General features: G+C 45.6%; 1 long non-coding RNA gene across 1 annotated transcript; it reads right to left on the bottom strand.

Annotated features, from left to right (window-relative positions):
• Positions 1–508: 508 nt before the first annotated feature.
• LOC103641950 (uncharacterized) lies at positions 509–3,354 on the bottom strand. Its single transcript, XR_560579.3, has 4 exons — positions 3,198–3,354; positions 2,998–3,109; positions 1,788–1,915; positions 509–722 (listed from the first exon to the last, which is right to left on the bottom strand). It is a non-coding gene; the product is annotated as an uncharacterized lncRNA (long non-coding RNA).
• Between the last annotated feature and the right edge of the window lie 20,114 nt (positions 3,355–23,468).

Raw genomic sequence — 23,468 nt, 5'->3', positions numbered from 1 at the left:
AATGTTTGCCCACAGAGGATTGCTACTACCCCAACTCAAAATAGGCAGCAAACTCCAGGATCTGGCAAGGGATACTCTATTGCCAAGGTTAATCAAGTCAGCGTTGATGCTACTCCAGATGGTGCTGACATCGTACTTGATATGTTTTACGTTAATGCTATTCCTGCAACCATATTATTTGATTCTGGTGCTACACATTCATTTATGTCTGCTCGATACACCAACACAAATGAGATACCAATGCTAAATATGAGAAAACCAATGATAGTAATTACACCTAAAGTTTGAAAATACGTATGTGACCGTATCTACTTAATCCTGCTCCGATACCAGCTGTGGCAGAACCTCCCAAGTTATTGGGCCCACATGCACCTGTCCTCGTCTCAAAGACCTCAGACGACATGCATGTGCACCAAATAACTTAACAGGATCCGTCCGATTGCCCCAAGGACATCGGATAAATCACTTACAACCAGAACCGCGAGATTAAGTAACACAAATCACACATACAACAATTTTGCAGCGGAAATCTTATTACCAAATTTTACAGGTTACAAAAATTTTACATTATTTTATCGGAGTGATTACAAAAGTATAAGTTTGAAATATATGCTAGCTCAAGTGACCATCCTCAATAAGAAGTATAGAAGAAGTACTTAGACTTATAAGAAGGTCGAGCCCACCGGCACTTAACACCATCAACAGCAGCACAAAACTATAACCTGAAAAACAATAGGGAATAAAACCCTGAGTATGGAATTACTCAGCAAGACTTACCCGACTAAAGAAAAGACTCTCAAGGATATGCTGGATTTGGGAATCAAGGAAAAGGCTTTAGCAAGAATCAACTTAGATATTTTTGCAGAAATAGCTTACTAAAGTGAATCCTTACTTTCAATGTTTTAACGCTAGATTAAATATTAATAGACTCTGATTGCATCTAGTCTAATTTCACCATCTCATCAATACAACATCATTTTTATTCATAATGTTCACATCCTGACTTAGGTTGCAGGTCAGTGACCAAGTCTCCACTCTCCGGGGATATAACGACGATCCGAATCGATTTACTCAGCTGAGGATCTCTAACCACACGACATACGTAGCACTTAACCCTTGCATATGTCAACCGTTCCCACAGATCCTCCACAACGTGAACCGGTCCGCTCTACCCGGGAGCACAGTACTCCTCCATCCAGCCTCTAGCCAGGAGGGTACACGCTACTCCCACCATCTCCCACGCCCAGTGCGCGGTTGTCTTTTCACGTATGGAATAGCCGGGTTCAAGCTTACCCTGTCCCATATCCAGGGCATGTGGCCAGTTAAGATAGTCCCTGATCATACAGGCCTACATACGCATCCAATCCTTAATTGACCCGGACGGAACATCACCTGTTCGTAGCCCAAGTCCCGATTTAAGTACTTCCACCCTTAGGATTGTTTGTGTTCCTTAGGATGAAAAGAGCATTATAGGGAACTTTGCAGTAAGATCCCACCATTGCTCCCAATGAAAATAATCTTGCAGGTAGAAGCCACCTTTCCCCAGGATAACCCCTGAGCAAGGCCTTATTGCGAAAGACAACTTCTATCCACAAGATCTAAGCAGAGCTAAGCATTTTTGTAAATCATATTTTGATACTTCATTAGAAGTATCTATAAAGGTATGGATATCAAGGAAGGCAATGCATCAAAGGGTTCCAAGTAACTCCTATAAACCTAATGTACATTTCACTAGACTTAAAGTGTGCAAAAATTATTTAAAAACACAAGGAAGGGGTTGCATGCACCGGAGATTGCCTTTGTTGCAGTGAAGTGGTTCTAGATCCCTCTATCCAATACCCAGTTAGATGGCTTCATCCACTTGAGGAGCAGGCATTGGAGTAGACTTCTTCAAATACCACCTCGTCTAGGTGTTCTACAAGTCAATTACAAATACATGAATGCTTATGTAATAACATGTAATGCAAACTCTCACAAGGAGAGGTGGGGAACAGAAACACTACAACTAAAGCACATGACAAGAATACACATATTTCTTAACGCTCAATTAAAGTGATCAATTTGAATTCACTTAGGTAAACCAGGGAACTAAATCAACTTATATCTTATCCAAAAGCTTAAAATTTTTAAGCAACTGCATCTCTTCCCTAGATAAACTTATCTCCTTTCCAAAGCACTAACACACACTTGATTAGGGATTAACTACTCTATTTTGGGGCTTACAAGGTTTCTAAAGCAAACGACTTCCAAACAGCCCCAAACTTTAACCAAGTGATCAGCTTCTGATAACAAATTTCTCCAAAAATTTCCATGATTTTTGGTGCTCAACTCTTATTTCTAAAATTCCAATAATCCTTCCAAACACACCTTTAATTCACTTAAAATTTGTTAACTGACCTAAAAATCCTAAAACCATTTTTATCTGAGAGTTCATGAATTCAGACATCCAACAAAATTGATCTCACTATTTTTGGATTTTTCTACCATTTTTGGCACTATTAATAAGCTCTCAGATAAATAATAAAGAAAAACAAATTTAAACATTGGCTGACTTCGGCCCACACGATCCATCTCCGAGTAGAGTCAGCCCATGGCTGGGGAGCCCACGCGTCCACACACCCGACTTTGCACGGAGGCCCTTGGCTTATTGAGAACTCAATCAAGACCGAGGGTCACTATTTCTCCATCTCTCTGACAATACACCGAGATCCCTGACTTTATCCTCCTTCACATAGTCACCCCCTCAAAGGGACTCCGATCGAACACCCGTGTCCGATCGAGGAAACTCGTCGCCGGCAACCTTCTTCGACGATAGCAAGTGCTCGAGCGTCACTCCTGAGCTAATGCGACATAAACCCATGCACTAATTTGACCATTACACCATAGGGATCATCATGACCACGGTGCTGGCGGAAATCGGGACTCTGGTGAGCCTGTTCCTAACAACATAGCATGGTAGTGCCCGATTAATTAGTTTGGGAAGGATCGGTAACTCACCACCGCCACGGCGCTCGCGCAAACTCAATCAAAGAACACTCGGATTGGCCGGTCCACAAGGCGATGGGTTCGAAGCGGCGTTTACTGACGGCAACGTGATGTTCCCAAGGATCTGTTATGGTAGAGTTCAATCGAGCAGGATGGTAAGCATCAACGTATGTCAGGGAATTCAGAACACACCAAGTCTTGACTGCGATTACCTCGGGGAGTGCCGGTCACGGTGAGGCAAGTGAGAAAGAGCACGACGAGGTCCGGCGTGGTAAAGAGCACGCTGTGGCGAGCTCGGGCGAGGTCAGGATTTTATACTTGGGCTATACGGTCACAAGGGGATGGCAGACCATGGTGCACGACTAATTTGAACAAAGGAGTGAGGGGCACGACGAATTTATAATGCTTTCCTAGAACGTTTTGGTCATGCAGAGGGACATCCGACCACGCAAGCTTGCTCTTTATTGTGGATATGGACAAAATGATCCTGGTTGGCCATCTGCTGGTACCAGAATACACCACAACGCATGGACACCACGCAAGGTTAACGCCACAGTGAGGTGATGAACATGGCGTGAGGACACGAAGGTAGACAGACAGACACCGGATGGACACTGCTGGGGGTTATCCGTCGGGCATGTTTGACACCACATCACAGCAGTGAATCCGTCCAAGTTATACCCCCCAAGATTCTCACTTATCTCTCATCTTCCCCTAGATTCTACAGCTACGACGATATTTTCTTCAGATTTTTCTGATGTGCACAGAACTGCTCAAGTATGTCTGAACCCCTTTGTTTAGCCCCACTTTTCTCACTATTCCAAATAAGGGTAGCTCAAGCCTTTCTAAACAAACTTGTTGTCCAACCATCGCTCTTTAGGTTTACTATGAAAGTCCAAGACTCAAAATGTGCAGACCACAAGATATGCGGCTCTGAAGTTGGCTATAACTCACTGAAAACCAAGTTCCGTTCTCTGGATTTACAGAATCAGCCAACATTACCTCCTTGCATACCTCCCTATTTAGCTGCCTTGATCACCCAATTTCACTTAATAACAGACCTCTCCCCTTTAACCAAAGTGATTCTCCATGCATAGCTCTTCCTCTTTTGCATAACAACTCATGGTTGAAAATATATAGAACAAGAGTTGTGGTGATCCAAAGTTGCCCCCATCACTCTGCACTCCTGTCAGTTAACTGAACTCACTGACTGATAGAGGAAGTTCAGGTGTACTTTATTCCTAATTGTGTATAGTACTAAGCCATATCTTTATAGGAAAATTGTTCACTGTACTATGATCTTTAAACGTACTACACAAAGCATGGTTCATAGCTCTATGGATCAAACACTAGAGAGCTCCAAAGTTGGGCTCATCACACTGAAACTGATTTTCAGTCGACTGAATCAGCCTGCTGCACCATCTGCATCTCCATGTTCAAGCCTTGTTATTGAACAACTTCACATGCCAACAAACCCATCTCTGTTAACCAAAAGTATTCTCCAACTATAGCTCTATTAGTTTGTTGCAGCAGTCCAAGACCAAAAATGCAGGGATCAAAAGTTATAGTGCCCCAAACATCTTCCAAACTCACTAAATTTCCTAGCAACAGTCAACTAAATCAGTCCCCTCTCCAATCCGACAGAGAACTTTTGGAGACATTTTACTCCTACTTTTGTGTAGCACTAGCCCAGCATTGCTTAAATAAGTTTGTTCTCCTAGATATGGTCTTCTATTTTGCTATAAAGTTTTCTGTCCAAATCTGCCAGGATTTGGCACAATAGAGCTCCAAACATAGCACCAAACTGTAAATTCAGGTTTTAGTGATCTGCACAAAAATTCAGTTTGTGCACACTGACAGTCCATTTTCAGTCTACTTTTTCTCCACTTTTTGTGTAGGATCATATCCATCACCCATAAAGACATTTGTACATCAACTTATGGTATTCAATTCCTCTATAGAAACCATAGTTCAAAACCTTATGGATTATGCACAAGGAAGCTCCAAAGTCTGTCACAATCGCTGAAATTCAGACTTAGGCACTATTCTAAATCTGAAAATTCAGAATTCAGCCCACACCACTTTGAACCACCTTTAAACCTAGTAGCATATGGTTTTAGGGGAAAGTTGCTTATTAAACTTTATACTCAAATAGTTCCTCTACAGGTTTTACATAGTGACCCATAGCTAAACCCTCATAGATTTCAAACTACAGAGGTCCAAAGTTTGCCCAAATTACTGAAATTCAGACTCTGAATTTCACTAAGCCTGGAATCCACACTTTCAGACAGCTCTATTTTAGGCCAACTTTTCTCTAGGTTCCAAATAGCTTTAGGGCTAAGTGTCTTAATCAAACTTATACTCCTAATTTAGCTCTCTAATTGTGTTATAATCATCATAACCTATAACCCTATGGATAGAGCAATAGAGAGCTCCAAAACTGCACAAATCTCACTAAAACTTTAGCTGCAATGATTTGGCTAAGTCTGAAAACACAATACCTAGCATCCCATCTTTGGACCACCTTTGCTACTGGTAGCATGCAGTTTTAGGGATAGTATACTTAATAAGGATTGTTCTCCAACAATTACTCTACAAATTTGTTATAGCAATATTCAACCAAAAGTGCACAGATTCAAAGTTATAAGTGTCCAAAAACAGCTAAATGAAACTGGTTTCAGCCAAATTCAGTCTCAAGCCAAACTGAAACTTTACAAATTACTCCAAATTTATCCACACAACTTAGAATTCTCCATACATGAAAGTTGTTCAACTTTCCAAAATCTACAACTTTGATATATGGACCACTAGCAAATTCTCTCTAGGTTTAAAACTCCACTTTTGGGCTAGTTGAGGGTTTCAAATGTGACTCCTTCTCATCTAGTGATTTATCAATTCAATCCATACTCCTAAAAGCCAAGTGACTCCCCTGAATCTCAAATCTGACTCTAGTATATGAAGCTCAGGTCTAAAGTGTCTTTAGTTTAATTTGCTTTACTTAACCATCTCTTCCAAGCAAAACTCAAGTTAAGGCTTGGAGTTAATCCAGCTCCTTAATTGCTTCTTCCACTTGACCATCATTCCAAAACAAGGCTACTCTAGGCTCTAAGACTTACCTTTAACACTGAAGACTCCAAGTCAATTTGTCGCTTGCTTAAGAGATGACCTACTCCTGTTTAGCTTAAGCCAAGTCCTTAAACTAAACTCTAAACCCAACACACAACAACACACTTTTGAAAAAGTTTAACCTAGTGAATGCATTCTAGGTGTAACAAGCACATTAATGCAGATGCATATGATGACATGTCAGAGTTTTAGTTATCGTAACACCAGGGGTGTTACATAAAGGGCCTGTTGAGGCAAATCAAATGACACGTAGATTGACATTAACTATTATGGGAAGAGAATTTGGAGCTACCGCTATAATATTAGAGGCAAGCAGTATAGATCTGATCCTTGGTATGTCATGGTTAAGAAAGGCAAAGACCATCATAGCATGCGGTAGGGGTACCGTAGAACTCACCAGCCCTAAAGGAGAAAGGTTTCAAGTTAAAATTGCAGTAACCACCTCATCCAAACGTGCGATGTTCTTTATACCTGAGAAGTTTGTTGGCGACAACATCCGTGTGGTTAGAGATTTTCCGGATGTCTTTCCAGAGGAGTTGCTAGGGATGCCACCTGATAGGGAAGTTGAGTTTGTCATTGATCTTCTACCTGGAACTGCCCCTATTTCTAAACGGCCATACAGGATGTCCGTAGAGGAGTTTAAGGAACTTAAGAAACAGTTAACGGGGTTGCAAGAGGCTGAGTACATTCGTCTGAGTTCCTCACCTTGGGGAGCGCCGATTCTGTTTGTACAGAAGAAGGATGGATCACAAAGGATGTTTGTGGATTATAGATCCCTTAATGATGTTACTGTGAAGAACAAGTATCCGTTACCCCACATTGAGGATTTATTTGATCAGATGAGAGGTGCTAGGGTATTCTCGAAGATTGATCTCCGATCGAGTTACCATCAGATGAGGATTAGGCCATCAGATATTCCTAAGATGACTTTCTCGACTCGATATGGATTATATGAGTTCACTGTTATGTCGTTTGGATTAACCAATGCACCAGCTTATTTTATGAACTTGATGAATAAGGTGTTTATGGAGTATTTGGACAGATTCGTCGTGGTATTCATCGACAATATTCTTATCTATTCCAAGAGTGATAGTGATCATGAGGAACATCTGAGATTGGTGCTACAGAAGCTAAGAGATAATCAACTCTACGCCAAGTTTAGCAAGTGCGAGTTTTGGATTGGCGAGGTGCCATTTCTTGGTCATATTATTTCTAATGGAGGAATATCAGTGGATCCTGCTAAGGTCAAGGAGATAATGGAGTGGAGAGTATCCACTACAGTTACGGATATTTGGAGTTTCTTGGGACTTGCTGGCTATTATCGGAGATTTATTGAAGGATTTTCTAAGATCACTAAGCCTATGACCTCGCTTCTGGAGAAGGGAAGAGAATTTAAGTGGGATGAGAAGTGCCAAGATAGCTTTGATCAATTAAATAAGAGATTGATGTCACCACCAGTGTTGGTTATGCCAGATCTGCAGAAGGGATTTGACATTTATTGTGATGCATGTGGCCAAGGCTTGGGATGTGTGCTCATGCAAGAAGGACATGTGATCGCCTACGCGTCTCGTCAGTTGCGGAAGCACGAGTTGAACTACCCCACTCATGACTTAGAACTGGCAGCCATTGTGCATGCGCTTAAGATTTGGAGACATTATATCATGGGAACCAAGTGTCAAGTATACACGGATCATAAGAGTTTGAAGTATATATTCACTCAGAAGGATCTCAACCTTAGGCAATGCCGTTGGTTGGAGCTTATTAAGGATTATGATTTGGAGATTCACTATCACCCGGATAAGGCAAATTTGGTTGCAGATGCCTTGAGTCGAAAGGAGCATGTTCATTCAGCTGTTGTTGCCTAGCTACCTGATGAGATTGTTGAGGATTTCAGGAGACTTAACTTGGGGATAGTTGCTCATACTAAAGGAGTTACCATTGATGTGGAACCTACTTTGGAGCAAGAAATCCGCAAAGGACAAATTGGTGATGCTAAAATACAAGAGATTAAGGATCTTATTACTGAAGGTCGAGGTCCAGAATTCACAGAAGATGAGCAAGGCACCATATGGTTCAAGGACAGGATATGTGTTCCTGCTATTGAAAGCCTTCGTGAGACTATTTTAAAGGAGGCCCATGACTCGGATTATTCTATTCATCCTGGTAGCACCAAGATGTATCAGGATTTGAAGCAGAAATATTGGTGGTATGGATTGAAGAGAGATGTGGCTGCACATGTGGCTATGTGCGATGTGTGTCAAAGAGTTAAGGCTGAACACCAGAGGCCAGCTAGACTATTGCACCCCCTAAAGGTACCTGAGTGGAAGTGGGAAGAGATTGGTATGAATTTCATTACTGGATTGCCTCGCACCTAGAAAGGATATGATGCTATATGGGTGATTGTGGATAGATTGACTAAAGTGGCCCACTTCATTCCTGTCAAGACTACTTATAAAGGTTCTCAGCTGGCAGAGTTATATATGGCTCGGATTGTGTGTTTACATGGAGTACCAAAGAAGATCGTGTCTGATCAAGGTTCACAGTTCACCTCAAGATTTTGAAGAAGCTTTCATGAGAACATGAATACAAAGCTAAATTTTAGTACGACTTATCACCCCCAGACTGATGAACAGACTGAAAGGACTAATCAAGTATTGGAAGATATGTTGAGAGCTTGTGCCCTTCAACATGGAGAAAGTTGGGATAAAAGTTTACCTTATGCTGAGTTCTCATATAATAATAGTTATCAGGCCAGTCTAAAGATGTCACCTTTTGAAGCTTTATATGGGAGGAAGTGCAGAACTTCTCTATATTGGGATCAGACTGGAGAAAGGCAGTTCTTTGGACCTGAACTAATTCAAGAAGCAGAAGAACAAGTTCGTATAATTCGAGAAAATTTGAGGGTAGCTCAAACCAGGCAAAAGAGCTATGTTGATAATAGAAGAAGACCACTAGAATTTAAAGAAGGAGATTATGTATACCTCAAGGTGTCACCACTTCGTGGAATGAAGAGATTCAAAGTTAAGGGCAAATTGTCCCCTCGCTTCATTGGACCATTCATGATCTTTAGGCGAGTTGGGGAGATGGCATACCAACTCGAGCTACCCGCTAATCTATCTGATGTGCACAATGTATTCCATGTATCTCAACTTAAGAAGTGTCTTCATGTCCCTGAGGAACAGTTACTAATGGAAGAGCTCAGTGTTCAGGGTGATTTGACTTACACGGAGTACCCGATCAAGATTTTGGATACTTCGACTCGAGTTACAAGAAATAAGGTGATAAAGATGTGCAAAGTACAATGGAGTCACCATGGAGAAGATGAAGCAACATGTGAAAGAGAAGAAGAGCTTCACATAGATTTTCCCCATCTTTTCCCTAGATCTTCCTAAATCTCGAGGACAAGATTATTTTTAAGGGGGTTAGGATTTGTAATACCCAAATTGTAATTGGCATGAGATAATATGAAAGGGGACACAATTCCACTTCATCTATATGTGAGTTTGACCTTTATGCATCATCACATGTGAACACCATATTTTAAAATAGATAATTATAAAGTAAATGCCACTAAATCATTGCATCATGCTGAGATTTTTATTTTGTGTGCATTTGTGACAACATAAAATAATGTGAAAGGAAATATATTAATGCCCTAAATGGATATTTAAGGTCTAAAGAGAATGCAAGAATTTGAGAAAGAGAAGAAAGAATACTAAACAAAGATAAAGAAAATAAATATAAAGAAATAGTTAGATCCCCTTATTTGGGTTCAACTTGTACATTTAAAATGAATATAAATTCACAGTTAAAATTGAATTCAAAATTGAATTCTAGAAATTAAAAAGGAAAAGAAAAGGAAGAAGAAATATAAAAAAGAAAAGAGCTTTTAACTCAGACGGGCCTGGGAAACAGAATTTGGCCCACTTGGCCAATTCACTCGCACGACCCAGCTCGAGACGGCGCGCGCCGACACGTTGGGCTGAGAGCACCTAGAGGGGGGTGAATAGGTGATCCTGTAAAAACTTAAAACTTATAGCCACAAAACTTGGTTAAGTGTTAGAGAGATAATGCCAAGTGAATATAAAGCGAGCTCTTGAGAATCACAACAATCACACAAAAAGCAATCACAAGAGACACGCGAGTTATCCCGTGGTTCGACAAGCCCAACACTTGTCTACCTCCTCGTTGTGGCGTCCCAATGGACGAGGGTTGCACTCAACCCCTTTCAAGTGATCCAATGATCAACTTGAATACCACGGTGTTCTTCTTCCTTTCACTATATCCCGTTTGCGAGGAATCTCCACAACTTGGAGCCTCTCTCCCTTACAACAATTATCAATGTGAAAGCACTTAGAGTAAGGGAGGGAAGCAACACACACAAATCCCAGCAATACGCATACACACAAACCAAGACTTGAGCTCAAAATGAAACGCAACAAGTTCACCACTAGAACAGAGCTCAAATCACTAAGAATGTCAATCGAATGTGTGAAGATGGAGTATGGGAGTCTTAGAATGTTCAAAGTATGCTTGGTGTTCTCCTCCATGCGCCTAGGGGTCCCTTTTTAGCCCCAAGGCAGCTAGGAGCCGTTGGAAGCAATCTAGGAAGCCAATTCTTACCTTCTGTCGGGTGGCGCACCGGACATCCACTGTTCACTGTCCGGTGCAGATTGCTTTCCTAAATTGGCTCAGCCGACCGTTGAAGATTTGGAGCCGTTGGCACACCGGACAGTCCGGTGCCCCCATCTGACCGTTGGCTCGGCCACACGTCACGCGCGGATTGCGCGGTCGACCGTTGGCGCAGTCGATCATTGGCTCACCGGACAGTCCGGTGCACCACCGGACAGTCCGGTGATTTTTAGCTGTACGCTGTTGACTGCTTTCCGAGAGCGGCGACTTCGTCGCAGACGACTCACCGGACAGTCAGGTGCACCACCGGACATTCCGGTGATTTATAGCCGTACGCCACCGTCGACACCCGAGAGTAGGCTGTTCATCGGGACTGGTCCTGGCACACCGGACACTGTCCGGTGCACCCAGACCGAGCAGCCTTTTGGCTGTACACAGCCAACTTTTCTCCAAAACGATTTCTCCTGTTTCTAGCACTTAGACACAATACATTAGTCTTCAAAACAATGTACTAAGTCTAGAAACATACCTTTAATCTTGATTTGCACTTCTTGAGTCTTTGGCACAAATATCACTCAAAGCATTTTTGTGTGGAGCACTTAATCACCAAAATCTTATAGGAATGGCCCAAGGGCACATTTCCCTTTCAATCTCCCCCTTTTTGGTGATTTATGCCAACACAACAAAAAGCAACTAAAAGAAGTGCAACATCAATGCAAATGATAACAAAAATTGTTTTTGATTCAAATTTGGCATATTTGGATCATTCTTTGCCACTACTTGGTTTGTTTTTGCAAATCAAACTCAATTTCCTATCTCTAAGTCAAATTCACTTGTTGAGGCATAGAGAGAGGTATTCCAAGAGAAATTGATCAAAGATTCAAAAACTCCCCCTTTTTCCCATAATCAAACATTCTCCCCACAAGAGACCAACTTTTTACAATAAGAGATAATAAGAGTATTTTGACAAAACAAAAGCTCTAACTCTACTATTTTCAAAATTCTCAAGTGGTAGCTGATCCATTTGCTTTGGCCTTAATTTCTCCCCCTTTGGCATTAAGCACCAAAACAGGATCATTATTGGCCCTTAAACCCCATTGCCTCACCAAAATCTTCAATTAAGAGTAAAAAGGCAATAAGAGCACGAAGATGAACTTGGAGTAAATTACCCTCTCATCGGAGTGCAGTGGAAGTCTTGCATGGTCCAAGTTCACCTTTTCCCTTTCAATCACCTTTGAGACTAAATTAAGAAAACTCAAGCACACGGTTAGTCTCAAAGGGTCAAGTTATAGCATTTCTCCTCCTAAATATGTGCATCATTCACACATGGACTTGTGAGGTCCGGGGATCTCTTGCACAACTAGAGCACCATAAATAAGCAATAAAATGCATAATGAAACATGATCAAAGGCATAAAACACATGTATGCTCTATATTAATCCAAGTTACGCGAATCTAAGACATTTAGCTCACTACGCAGCCTGCAAAAGGTCTTCTCATCTAAAGGCTTGGTAAAGATATCGGCTAGCTGGTTCTCGGTGCTAACATAAAACACTTCGATATCTCCCGTTTGCTGGTGGTCTCTCAAAAAGTGATGCCGGATGTCTATGAGCTTTGTGCGGCTGTGTTCAACAGGATTGTCCGCCATGTGGATAGCACTCTCATTGTCACATAGGAGTGGGACTTTGCTCAGATTGTAGCCAAAGTCCCGGAGGGTTTGCCTCATCCAAAGTAGTTGTGCGCAACACTGTCCTGCGGCAACGTACTCGGCCTCAGCGGTGGATAGGGCAACGGAGGTTTGTTTCTTAGAACTCCACGACACCAGGGACCTTCCTAGGAATTAGCACGTCCCTGATGTACTCTTCCTATCGACCTTACATCCAGCATAGTTGGAATCTGAGTATCCAATCAAGTCAAAGGTAGACCCCTTTGGATACCAGATCCCGAAGCAAGACGTAGTAACTAAATATCTAAGAATTCGCTTAACGGCCACAAGGTGACACTCCCTTGGGTCGGATTGAAATCTAGCACACATGCATATGCTAAGCATAATATCCGGTCTACTAGCACACAAATAAAGTAAAGACCCTATCATAGACCGGTATGCCTTTTGATCAACGGACTTACCTCCTTTATTGAGGTCAACATGTCCGTCGGTTCCCATTGGAGTCTTTGCGGGCTTGGCGTCCTTCATCCCAAACCGCTTGAGCAAGTCTTGTGTGTACTTTGTTTGAGAGATGAAGGTGCCGTCCTTGAGTTGCTTCACTTGGAACCCAAGGAAGTAGTTCAACTCGCCCATCATTGACATCTCGAATTTCTGAGTCATCACCCTGCTAAACTCTTCACAAGACTTTTGGTTAGTAGAACCAAATATTATGTCATCGACATAAATTTGGCACACAAATAGATCGCCATCACAAGTCTTAATGAAAAGAGTTGGATCGGCTTTCCCAACTTTGAAAGCATTAGCAATTAAAAAATCTCTAAGGCATTCATACCATGCTCTTGGGGCTTGCTTAAGTCCATAGAGCGCCTTAGAGAGCTTACACACGTGGTCGGGGTACCGTTCATCCTCAAAGCCAGGTTGTTGCTCCACGTACACCTCCTCCTTGATTGGCCCGTTGAGGAAAGCGCTCTTCACATCCATTTGGAATAGCCTGAAAGAATGGTGAGCGGCATAGGCTAACAAAATACGAATCAACTCTAGCCTAGCCACAGGAGCAAAAGTCTCCTTAAAGTCCAAACCCGCGACTTGGGCATAACCTTTTGCCACAAGTCGAGCCTTGTTCCTTGTCACCACCCCGTGCTCGTCCTGTTTGTTGCGAAACACCCACTTGGTTCCCACAATGTTTTGCTTGGGATGTGGCACCAGTGTCCAAACTTCATTTCGCTTGAAGTTGTTGAGCTCTTCCTGCATGGCCAACACCCAGTCCGGATCTAGCAAGGCCTCCTCTACCGTGAAAGGCTCAATAGAAGAGACAAAAGAGTAATGCTCACAAAAATTAGCTAATCTAGAGCGAGTGGTTACTCCCTTGCTTATGTCACCCAAAATCTGGTCGACGGGATGATTCCTTTGAATTGTCGCTCGAACTTGATTTGGAGGGGCCTGTGGTACTTCTTCCTCCTCATCTTGGACATCCTGTGCTCCCCCTTGATCACATGCCTCTTCTTGAGGGACCTGTTCGTCATCTTGAGTTGGGGAATGCACCATCGTTGAGGAAGAAGGTTGATCTTGCTCCTTGTGTTCCTGTGGTCGCACATCTCCAATCGCCATGGTGTGTATTGCGTCCGTTGGAACATCATCCTCATCTACATCATCAAGATAAACTTGCTCTCTCGGAGAGCCATTAGTTTCATCAAATACAACATCGCTAGAGACTTCAACCAAACCCGATGATTTGTTGAAGACTCTATACGCCTTTGTATTTGAGTCATAACCTAACAAAAACCCTTCTACAACTTTGGGAGCAAATTTAGAATTCCTACCTTTCTTCACTAGAATGTAGCATTTACTCCCAAAAACTCGAAAATATGAAACGTTGGGTTTGTTACCGGTTAGTAGTTCGTACGATGTCTTCTTGAGGAGGCGATGAAGGTAGACCCGGTTTATGGCGTGGCAAGCTGTGTTCACAGCTTCCGACCAAAACCGCTCAGGCGTCTTGAATTCTCCAAGCATCGTCCTTGCCATGTCTATGAGCGTCCTGTTCTTCCTCTCTACCACACCGTTTTGCTGTGGTGTGTAGGGAGCGGAGAACTCATGCTTGATTCCTTCCTCCTCAAGGTACTCCTCCACTTGAAGATTCTTGAACTCGGACCCGTTGTCGCTCCTTATCTTCTTCACCTTGAGCTCAAATTCATTTTGAGCTCTCCTTAAGAAGCGCTTGAGGGTCCCTTGGGTTTCTGATTTATCCTGCAAAAAGAATACCCAAGTGAAGCGGGAAAAATCATCAACAACAACAAGACCATACTTACTTCCCCTGATGCTAAGGTAGGCCACGGGTCCGAAGAGGTCCATATGCAGTAGCTCCAGAGGTCTTGATGTAGTCATCACATTCTTGTTGTGATGCACGCTTCCCACCTGTTTACCTGCTTGACAAGCTGCACAAGGTCTATCTTTTTCGAAAAACACATTTGTTAGACCTAACACATGTTCTCCCTTCAGAAGTTTGTGAAGGTTCTTCATCCCAACATGTGTTAGACGGCGATGCCACAGCCAGCCCATGCTAGTCTTAGCAATTAAGCATGCATCTAGACCGGCCTCCTCCTTCGAAAAATCAACTAAATAGAGTTTGTCGTCTAGTACACCCTTAAAAGCTAATGAACCATCACTCCTTCTAAAGACAGACACATCTACATTGGTAAATAAGCAATTGTAACCCATATTGCATAATTGACTAACGGACAACAAGTTATACCCGAGCGATTCAACTAAAAACACATTAGATATGGAATGCTCAGATGAAATAGCTATCTTTCCTAGTCCTTTAACCTTGCCTTGATTCCCGTCACCGAATATGATTGAGTCTTGGGAATCTTTGTTCTTGACGTAGGAGGTGAACATCTTCTTCTCCCCCATCATGTGGTTTGTGCATCCGCTGTCGATAATCCAGCTTGAGCCCCCGGATGCATAAACCTGCAAGGCAAATTAGGCTTGGGTTTTATGTACCCAACTCTTGTTGGGTCCTACAAGGTTAGTAACAATAGCCTTAGGGACCCAAATGCAAGTTTTATCTCCCTTGCATTTTGCCCCCAATTTCCTAGCAACCACTCTCTTATTTTTACATGAAAGTACAAAATCAGTGTTGCAGGCATGAAAAACAGTAGCAGATTTATTTTGCATTTTCTTAGGTACATGATGAACAACATTGTTCCTAGGCATATTTCTACTATGCACAAAGGAAGAACTTGAACCGATCATGGTATATGAATCATAAGCATTAAAACTCCTATTATGATGAGCATTCCTAGAAAATTTTCTATCATAAATAAATGCATGATTCTTTTGACTACTAGTCATAGGGGCCTTCCCTTCGTCCTTGGCGGAGATGGGAGCCCTTTGACTTGTTAAGTTCTTGGCTTCCCTTCGAAAGCCAAGCCCATCCTTAATAGAGGGATGTCTACCAACAGTGTAGGCATCCCTTGCAAATTTTAGTTTATCAAAGTCATTTTTGCTAGTCTTAAGTTGGGCATTAAGACTAGCCACTTCATCATTTAATCTAGTTATGGAAATTAAATGTTCACTACAAGCATCAACATTAAAATCCTTACACCTATTGCAAATCACAACATGCTCTACACAAGAACTAGATTTATTTGCTACATCTAGCTTAGCATTTAAATCATCATTAATACTTCTTAAGCTAGCCATAGTCTCATGACAAGTAGATAATTCACATGAAAGCATTTCATTCCTTTTAACTTCTAAAGCAAGAGACTTTTGCACACTTACAAATTTATCATGCTCTTCATATAAAAGATCCTCTTGCTTTTCTAGCAGTCTATCTTTTTCATTCAATGCATCAATCAGCTCATTAATCTTTTCTATCTTAGCTCTATCTAATCCTTTAAACAAGCTAGTGTAGTCAATTTCATGATCACTAGAGTCCTCATCACTAGAAGTAGAGAACTTAGGAGTTTCTCTAGTGTTTACCTTCTTTTCCTTTGCCATTAGACAAGTATGGCGCTCGTTGGGGAAGAGCGACGACTTGTTGAAGGCCGAGGCGGCGAGTCCTTCGTCGTCGGAGTCGGACGACGAATAATCCGAGTCCCACTCTTTGCCGAGGTGCGCCTCACCCTTCGCCTTCTTGTAGGTCTTCTTCTTTTCCCTCTTCCCGCTTTTCTCTTGTTCCTGATCATTAGTATTGTCGGGACAATTTGCTATAAAATGACCATACTTACCACATTTAAAGCAGGAGCGTTTTCCCTTCGCCTTGCTTTTGTTGGGATGCTCCTTGCGACCCTTTAGCGCCGTCTTGAAGCGCTTGATGATAAGGGCCATTTCTTCCTCGTTAAGCCCGGCCGCCTCAACTTGCGCCACCTTGCTAGGTAGCGCCTCCCTGCTACTTGTTGCTTTGAGAGCAATAGTTTGAGGCTCGTGGATTGGCATTGGGCCATTTAGCGCCTCATCAACATATCTCGCCTCCTTGATCATCATTCTCCCGCTTACAAACTTTCCGAGTATTTCCTCGGGCGTCATCTTGGTGTACCTAGGATTTTCACGAATAGAGTTTACAAGATGAGGATCAAGGATAGTAAATGACCTTAGCATAAGCCGGACGACGTCGTGGTCCGTCCATCTCGTGCTTCCATAACTCCTTATTTTGTTGACCAGGGTCTTGAGCCTGTTGTACGTTTGAGTTGGCTCCTCCCCCCTGATCATTGCGAACCTTCCTAGTTCGCCTTCCACCAACTCCATCTTGGTGATCATGGTGACATTGTTCCCCTCATGTGAGATCTTGAGGGTGTCCCAAATCTGCTTGGCGTTATCCAAGCCGCTCACCTTATGGTATTCTTCCCTGCACAAAGATGCTAATAGAACAGTGGTAGCTTGTGCATTTTTGTGAATTTGTTCATTGATAAACATGGGGTTATCCGTACTATCAAAATTCATTCCATTTTCCACTATCTCCCATATACTTGGATGAAGAGAGAACAAATGGCTATGCATTTTGTGACTCCAAAATCCGTAGTCCTCTCCATCGAAGTGCGGAGGTTTCCCAAGTGGAATTGAAAGTAAATGAGCGTTGGAGTTAGACGGAATACGAGAATAATCAAAAGAAAAGTTTGAGTTGACCGTTTTCTTTTTCTCGTCGTAGTCGTCGTCTCTTTGGGAAGAAGAGGACTCGTCGCTGTCGTAGTAGACTATCTTCTTGATGCGCCTCTTCTTCTTCTCGTCCTTCTTTTTGTGACTCGAGCCAGAGTCAGTGGGCTTATCGTCTCTTGGCTCGTTGAAGACGGATTTCTTCTCCTTATCGTTGACCACCATCCCCTTTCCTTTAGGATCCATCTCTTCGGGCGATTAGTCCCTTTCGTGAAGAGAACGACTTTGATACCAACTGAGAGCACCTAGAGGGGGGGTGAATAGGTGATCCTGTAAAAACTTAAAACTTATAGCCACAAAACTTGGTTAAGTGTTAGAGAGATAATGCCAAGTGACTATAAAGCGAGCTCTTGAGAATCACAACAATCACACAAAAAGCAATCACAAGAGACACACGAGTTATCCCGTGGTTCGACAAGTCCAACACTTGTCTACCTCCACGTTGTGGAGTCCTAATGGACGAGGGTTGCACTCAACCCCTTTCAAGTGATTCAATGATTAACTTGAATACCACGGTGTTCTTCTTCCTTTCACTTTATCCCGTTTGCGAGGAATCTCCACAACTTGGAGTCTCTCGCCCTTACAACAATTATCAATGTGAAAGCACTTAGAGTAAGGGAGGGAAGCAACACACACAAATCCCAGCAATACGCACACACACAAACCAAGACTTGAGCTCAAAATGAAACTCAACAAGTTCACCACTAGAACGGAGCTCAAATCACTAAGAATGTCAATCGAATGTGTGAAGATGGAGTACGGGAGTCTTAGAATGTTCAAAGTATGCTTGGTGTTCTCCTCAATGCGCCTTGGGGTCCCTTTTATAGCCCCAAGGCAGCTACGAGCCGTTGGAAGCAATCTGGGAAGCCAATTCTTGTCTTCTATTGGGTGGCGCACCGGACATCCACTGTTCACTGTCCGGTGCAGATTGCTTTCCTAAATTGGCTCAGCCGACCGTTGAAGATTTGGAGCCGTTGGCACACCGGACATTGTCTATTGCACACTGGACAGTCCGGTGCCCCCATCTGACCGTTGGCTCGGCCACGCGTCACGCGCGGATTGCGCGGTCGACCGTTGGCTCACCGGACAGTCCGATGCACCACCGGACAGTCCGGTGATTTTTAGCCGTACGCTGTTGACTGCTTCCCGAGAGCGGCGACTTCGCCACAGACGACTCACCGGACAGTCCGGTGCACCACCGGACAGTCCGGTGATTTATAGTCGTACGCCGCCGTCGAGACCCGAGAGTAGGCTGTTCATCGGGACTGGTCCTGACACACCGGACACTGTCTGGTGCACCACTGGACAGTCCGGTGCACCCAGACCGAGCAGCCTTTTGGCTGTACACAGCCAACTTTTCTCCAAAACGATTTCTCCTGTTTCTAGCACTTAGACATAATACATTAGTCTTCAAAACAATGTACTAAGTCTAGAAACATACCTTTAATCTTGATTTGCACTTCTTGAGTCTTTGGCACAAATATCACTCAAAGCATTTTTGAGTGGAGCAATTAATCACCAAAATCTTATAGGAATGGCCCAAGGGCACATTTCCTTTTCATGGGCCCACAGGGCAGCCTCACACGCGTCGACCACGATTTCCCTTCCCTCGCTGCTCTGCGGGACCCACACGCCAGCCGCTGTGACTCCACACCGCGCGTTTGCTCTATCGCTGCACTCGTGACCCCACCTGTCATCCCTGCGGTCTACCATCAACAGAGCTCGAGAAATCCGCGGCGACTATCTCCCTGGGATCTCGCCGACGCCATTGCTGGCCGGGCTCCTACCGTGGGCCATATATCTGTTGTGTGCCCCTTTTTCCTTCCCCCTCTATCCTCTTGCATTGTCGCGTGCATCGTAGCCAACTCGCCGCCACCGCCGCCGAGAGAGATGAAGACCCGCTGCGGCGGAAACTCTGGTCTGACTATCGTCTGTTTCATCGGTGTGGTCTGGGAACTTTCTTAAGCTCCGAGAAAGACATTGGTGGCAGCGCTGCTCGGGATTAACCACCTTCACCACCGAAATTTCTCGCCGTTGACTGCTCGGCACTGTGAGTCCGCCCTGCACCGTGCACAGCCGCCGTTGGACACCCTCCTCCTCCGGTAAGCTTGCGTACATACTCGCACATGTTGGGGCACCCTATTGCGCCTCTAGGTGATAAGTTTGGGGCATTAGAATCCGGTGATGGGTTTCGCCGGCATGGTTTGCCGCAGGTTGAGGGCGACACCGCCGTGCGAGTTTGCCCAGTTGGGGCGATAACCGTGCACCATCGGATCATTGGCGAACGGTGCAGATTAGATATTAGGATAGCGTTTCGCCCAAGTTGCGTGGCCCGTTCGATTCTGATCTCACGTCTGTGGGTCGATCGCAATCACTTAATGGTCTGGGTCGTTGATCTGGCATCCTACGTCTGCGGGTGAGTGTGGGAGAGAGTGATGGACCAAACTAATCCGGGTCGATCATCGTTGATCCAACGGTCGGAGCTGGTCGATACCCCTTCGCGGGTCAATTTTGTTAAAGAGCCCCCTAGTAATTAGGGTTTTGACCCGCGGTCCAACCAGTTGTTCCCTGTGTCTTGGACATCTTACCCGTGGCCCCTAGATTTCTCTAGAATTGAGGCCTAGTCCAGAAAGTTAGAAAATCAGAGAAAAGTAATTAGAAATAGATTTTTAATGCAAACATAATTACTATAACTTGTATAATTCATAGAAAATGCATATGAACTCCAAATTAATTCATTCTACTTTCTAAATTTTTGTAACATTATTTTCTATCACCTAGAGTCTCTGTTTTGACATGAAAACAGTAAGAAAATTAATATCTCATTTAGTTCTATTTTAAGCACATAAAACCTTTGTAAATTCATATCTTAAAATCTTTAACTCCAAAAATTATGATTTCTGTTCCTAGGTTTTTATTTTTATGTGTAGATTATTACTATGTATTTTGTTTACATGTTTGGTGTGATGTTAATTTTCTCTATATACTGTGCTTGTTTGTGTTGTGGCGAGTAGAAGAGCCCGTGACTGAGGATACTTGTCGGCGTTTCGACCCCGGGGGGTCCCTGGACCGACGAGTAAATTGTCGTCGCGTGCCCCAGCCCAGATGGGTCGGCGCGAGACGGAGCGCGAAGGGGGGAAGAAGCCAGAGGGAGACAGGCGTAAAAGGGGAGACCCGTGGCCTTCATGTTTGTCCCGCGCCCAGGTCGGGTGCGCTTGCAGTAGGGGGTTACAAGCGTCCACGCGGGAGGGAGCGAGAGGCTTACGCGAGCGCCGTCCCGTCCTTCCCCGCGCGGCCAACCCTCCGTAAGAGGGCCCTGGACCTTCCTTTTATAGGCGTAAGGAGAGGATCCAGGTGTACAATGGGGGGTGTAGCAGTGTGCTAACGTGTCTAGCAGAGAAGAGCTAGCGCCCTAAGTACATGCCGTCGTGGCAGCCGGAGAGGTTTAGGCACCCGGTTCGTGTGGTGTCGTGGCCGTCGGAGGAGCGCTGGAGCCTGGTGGAAGGATAGCTGTTGGGGCTGTCGAGTCCTTGCTGACGTCTCCTTGCTTCCGTAAGGGGGCTGAGAGCCGCCGTCGTCATGGAGCATGCGGGGCGCCATCATTGCTTGTTTATCGGGGCGAGCCAGATGGGACGCCGGTCTTGTTCCTCGTAGCCTGAGTTAGCTTGGGGTAGGGTAATGATGGCGCCTCCTGTGACGTGGTCGGTCCGAGCCCTGGGTTGGGCGAGGCGGAGGCTCCTCCGAGGTCGAGGTCGAGTCTGTCTCCCGAGGCCGAGGTCGAGTCCGAGCCCCTGGGTCGGGCGAGGCGGAGTTCATCGTCTTCCGAGGCCGAGCCCGAGTCCGAGCCCTAGGGTCGGGCGAAGCGGAGTTTGTCGTCTTCCGGGGCTGAGCCCGAGTCCGAGCCCTGGGGTCGGGCGAAGCGGAGTTCGTCGTCTTCTGAGGCTAAGCCCGAGTCCGAGCCCTGGGGTCGGGCGAAGCGGAGTTCATCGTCTTCCGGGGCTGAGCCCGAGTCCGAGCCCTGGGGTCGGGCGAAGCGGAGTTCGTCGTCTTCCGGGGCTGAGCTCGAGTCCGAGCCCTGGGGTCGGGCAAAGCGGAGTTCATCGTCTTCTGGGGCTGAGCCCGAGTCCGAGCCCTGGGGTCAGGCGAAGCGGAGTTTCTTATGGCGCCTGAGGCCGGACTTGGCTACTGTCAGCCTCACTCTGCCGAGTGGCACAGCAGTCGGAGCAGCACAGGCGGCGCTGTCCTCTTGTCAGGCTGGTCAGTGGAGCGGCAAAGTGACTGCGATCACTTCGGCTCTGTCGACTGAAGGGTGCGCGTCAGGATAAGGTGTCAGGCCACCTTTGCCTTAAATGCTCCTGCGATACGGTCGGTCGGCGTGGCGGCTTGGCCAAGGTTGCTTCTTGGTGAAGTCTGGGCCTCGGGCGAGCCGAAGGTGTGTCCGTTGCTGGAGGGGGTCCTCGGGTGAGACGTAGATCCTCCAGGGTCGGCTGCCCTTGCTCGAGGCTGGGCTCGGGCGAGGCGAGATCGTGTCCCTTGAGTGGACCGATCCTTGACTTAATCGCACCCATCAGGCCTTTGCAGCTTTGTGCTGATGAGGGTTACCAGCTGAGATTAGGAGTCTTGAGGGTACCCCTAATTATGGTCCCCGACAGTAGCCCCTGAGCCTCGAAGGGAGTGTTAATACTCGCTTGGAGGCTTTTGTCGCACTTTTTTGCAAGGGGACCAGCCTTTCTCGGTTGCATTTTGTTCCGGTGGGTGCGCACGAGCGCACCCGCCGGGTGTAGCCCCCGAGGCCTCGGAGGAGTGGTTTGACTCCTTCGAGGTCTTAATGTGTTTCGCAATGCTTCGGCCGGTATGGTTGTTCCCTCATGCGAGCTGGCCGTAGCCTGGGTGCACGGTCGGGTCCCAAGTTCTCAGGCTGGTATGTTGATGCTGTCAACGGTTTGGCCGGAGCCGGGTTTGCGAGAGCAGCCCCCGAGCCTCCGCAAAGGGCGAGAGGATGGTCAAGGACAGACTCGACTTCTTTACATATGCCCCTGCGTCGCCTTTCCGCAAGGAGGAGGGGGGAAAAGCGCCATGTTGCCCTTGGAGGGCATCGAACATGGTGTCTCCGGTGAGCTGCTAACGGGTAATCCGAGTGGACGCCCGTGCCCCATTTGTTAGGGGTCGGCTAGAGGCCCGAAGGCGCGCTCCAAAAGTACCTGCGGGTGATCTGCCGGACCCGGTCCCCTTTTGACAGGGTCCGAGGGCTCGATGCCTCCCTCTGATGGGATTCCGTTACAAGATCGTTCCCACTGGTCTCGGAAATGTCCTAGGGTACCTCGGGAGCGTAGCCCGAGCCTTGGTTATGTATCGAACGTACCCAGGGTCATCCCTCGCTCTGCGTCTGAGGCGGCTGTGAACCCTTCGAGGGCCAGCCTACGAACCCCTGATCAGTAGTGGGCGCGGAGCCCGAGTGGCCTGAGGCAGTCGTTGAACCCTTCCGAGGGGCTAGCCTTTGAACCCCTGACCAGTAGTGGGCGCGGAGCCCGAGCGCTCTGAGGCGGCTGTTGAACCCCTCCGAGGGGCCAGCCTTCGAACCTCTGATCAGTAGGGGGCTCGGGGCCCGTTTCCTTCGCGGAGAAGGATCCCTTTCGGGGCATCCCCTTTCCCGGTCCCTGTTGTAAGAGAGAGAAAGAGGAAAAGGATACGAAATCAAATGACGTGGCGTACCTTTTTGGACGCGGTCATTATGGCGAAGGCGAAGCGTCGCTCGCTTCTCCTGCCAAAGGTGCCGTCTGTCCCACCGCAGAGTTAATGCGATGGGACGAGTGGTTCGCGGGGCGGCCGTTGCGCGTGCGCGAGCCGTTTGGGGAACGGGCGTTTCGCTTTGAGTTTTGAATCCCGCGGCGGGTTCGGGCGAAGC

The sequence above is a fragment of the Zea mays genome, chromosome 10 (genome assembly GCF_902167145.1).
Source record: "Zea mays cultivar B73 chromosome 10, Zm-B73-REFERENCE-NAM-5.0, whole genome shotgun sequence".
NCBI classification, from domain to species: Eukaryota; Viridiplantae; Streptophyta; class Magnoliopsida; order Poales; family Poaceae; genus Zea; species Zea mays.
This window is presented reverse-complemented; position numbering and strand designations above follow the sequence as displayed.